Below are 3614 nucleotides of genomic sequence, written 5' to 3'. Positions count from 1 at the left end.
GGAATTTGTCTTGCAGAGCCGGACATGATTCTCGTGTTTAAAATCTTCTATGGAGTATTCGGAGAAGGAACCCGCCTTGCAATGCCAAAGACAATCTGCACGCCGGACTCATCGTCATTGAAGCCTGGTTCAGGGGCTACTGAGGGAGTCCTGGATTAAGGGGTCCTCGGACAGCCGGACTATATACTTTGGCCGGACTGTTGGACTATGAAGATACAAGATTGAAGACTTCGTCCCGTGTCCGGATGGGACTCTCCTTTGTGTGGAAGGCAAGCTTGGCAATTCGGATATGTAGATCTCCTTCTCCGTAACCGACTCTGTGTAACCTTAGCCCCCCGGTGTTTATATAAACCGGAGGGTTTAGTCCGTAGGACAACAACAATCATAGTCATAGGCTAGCTTCTAGGGTTTAGCCTTTACGATCTCGTGGTAGATCAACTCTTGTAATACTCATATCATCAAGATCAATCAAGCAGGAAGTAGGGTATTACCTCCATCGAGAGGGTCAGAACCTGGGTAAAACATCGTGTCCCCTGCCTCCTGTTACCATTAGCCTTAGACGCATAGTTCGGGACCCCCTACCCGAGATCCGCCGGTTTTGACACCGACACGCCCCCCTTCCATTCCAACGGAGGGGGAAAAGGGAAAGAGAGGGAGAGGGAGAGGGAAAGGGGGCCACGCCCCCTCCCTTAGGCCAATTCGGACTCCCCATTGGGGGGTGCCACCTCCTGTGGCATGCCTCTCCTCTCCACTATGGCTCAATAAGGCCCATTACTTCCACTCGGGGTTCTGGTAACCTCTCGGTACTCCGAAGAATACCCGAACCACTCCGGAACCATTCCGGTGTCTGAATACAACCTTCCAATATATCAATCTTTACCTCTCGGCCATTTCGAAACTCGTCATCATGTCCGTGAACTCATCCGAGACCCCAAACAACCTTAGGTCACCAAAACGCATAACTCATATAATACATATCGCCATCGAACGTTAAGCGTGCGGACCCTATGGGTTCGAGAACTTTGTAGACATGATCGAGACACCTCTCCGGTCAATAACCAATAGCGGAACCTATCTGCTCATATTGTTTTCCACATATTCTACGAAGATGTTTATCAGTCGAACCGCAATGTCAACATACGTTATTCCCTTTTTCATCGGTATGTTACTTGCCCGAGATTCGATTGTCGGTATCTTCATACCTAGTTCAATCTCATTACCGACAAGTCTCTTTACTCGTTTTGTAGTGCATCATCCTGCAACTAACTCATTAGTCACATTGCTTGCAAGGCTTCATATGATGTGCATTACTGAGAGGGCCTAGCGATACCTCTCTGATACTCGGAGTCACAAATCCTAATATCGATCTATGCCAACCCAACAAACACCTTCGGAGATACCTGTAGAGTATCTTTATAATCACCCAGTTACGTTGTGACATTTGATAGCACATAAGGCATTCCTCTGGTGTCCGGGAGTTGCGTAATCTCATAGTCGGAGGAATATATATTTGACACGAAGAAAGCAGTAGCAATAAAACTGAACAATCATTATGCTAAGCTAACGGATGGGTCTTGTCCATCACATCATTCCACTAATGATGTGACCCCATTTATCAAATGACAACTCATGTCCATGGCTAGGAAACTTAACCATCTTTGATCAATGAGCTAGTCTAGTAGAGGCATACTAGGGACACGGTGTTTTGTCTATGTATTCACACATGTATCAAGTTTTTGGTTAATACTATTCTAGCATGAATAATAAAAATTTACCATGAATAAGGAAATACAAAATAACAACTTTATTATTGCCTCTATGGCATATTTCCTTCATGGTGGAGGCAGAGTTTGAGGAAAGTTGGGTCTGGTTTCGGCAGCAGTTGCGCAACCTTTTAGGTTCACCCCTAGGTTAAGCTATACACATAAATGCTTGCAAGGATTTCGAGAGTGCAGTGGAAATTGTATTCCCTGGTGTGGAGCATAGTGAATGTATGCGACACTGATACGTCTCCAACGTATCTATAATTTTTGATTGTTCCATGCTATTATATTACCCGTTTTGGATGTTTATGGGCTTTACTTTACATATTTATATCATTTTTGGGACTAACCTACTAACCGGAGGCCCAACCCGTATTGATGTTTTTTGCCTATTCAGTATTTCGAAGAAAAGGAATATCAAACGGAGTCCAAATGGAATTAAAGCTTCGGGAGCGTGATTTTTGGAACAAACGTGATCCAGATGACTTGGAGTGCAAGCCAAGAAGCAGCCGAGGCGGCCACGAGGGTGGAGGGCACGCCCACTGAGGGAGTCCTGGATCAAGGGGTCCTCGGACAACCGGACTATATACTTTGGCCGGACTGTTGGACTATGAAGATACAAGATTGAAGACTTTGTCCCGTGTTCGAATGGGACTCTCCTTTGCGTGGAAGGCAAGCTTGGCAATTCGGATATGTAGAATTCCTTCTCTGTAACCGACTCTGTGTAACCCTAGGCCCCTCTGGTGTCTATATAAACCGGAGGGTTTAGTCTGTAGGACGAGAACAATCATAATCATAGGCTAGCTTCTAGGGTTTAGCCTCTACGATCTCATGGTAGATCAACTCTTGTAATACTCATATCATCAAGATCAATCAAGCAGGAAATATGGTATTACCTCCATCGAGAGGGCCTGAACCTGGGTAAAACATCGTGTCCCCTGCCTTTTGTTACCATTAGCCTTAGACGCACAGTTCGGGACCCCCTACCCGAGATCCGCCGGTTTTGACACCAACATTGGTGCTTTCATTGAGAGTTCCACTGTGTCGTCACGGTAAGGCTTGATGGTTCCCTCAATCATCTTCAACGATGCGGTCCAGGGGGAGGTTTTCCTTCCCAGACATATCTTCATATTCGGCGGCTTCGTACTGCGGGCCAACTCGCTTGGCCATCTGGAGTAGATCGATAGCTACGCCCTTGGCCATCAGGTCAGATTTGGAAGCTTGAACTATATTGTCGACATCCGCCGAGACTTGATCTTCGACGGATTCGAGCCCATGTTAGGCGTGCCGAACGGTCACGACGGGCATGACTTTGATCTGTCATCGGACACTATTCGGGAGATCGCGCATGCGGCGTCGCCGAGAATCAAACCGGAGCAGATCGTGCCCTCCGAGGACGGGTGGATGGACCCCGCCACGGAGGCCGCGCACTCATCGGCGCTAGAGCCGAACACTGATCCCATCTCCTGTGAGTGTGGTGTCATCGGACCCTCGGACTCGTCTCCGGCTGCAGGATCCGAACCGTGTGCGTCCGTGCCTATCGAATCTGATTGGGCGCCAGTCATGGAGTTCACCGCCGCAGAAATTTTTTAGCACTCGCCCTTGGGTGACGTGCTAAACTCATTAAGGTCTCTTTCCTTGTCGAGAGATTCTTGGCCGAACTATGTCCGGCTCGAGTGGGAAGTGGCCGACGAAGAAATTCGTTCCCCACCCACCACCCACTTAATAGCCACTATTGATGACTTAACCGACGTGCTTGACTTCAACTCCGAAGACATCGACGGTATGGACAACGATGCAGGAGAGGAACAGGAACCACTGCCTATAGGGCGCTGGACAGCCACCTCATCA

Source organism: Triticum dicoccoides, chromosome 1B, assembly GCF_002162155.2.
Source record: "Triticum dicoccoides isolate Atlit2015 ecotype Zavitan chromosome 1B, WEW_v2.0, whole genome shotgun sequence".
NCBI lineage: Eukaryota > Viridiplantae > Streptophyta > Magnoliopsida > Poales > Poaceae > Triticum > Triticum dicoccoides.
This window is presented reverse-complemented; position numbering follows the sequence as displayed.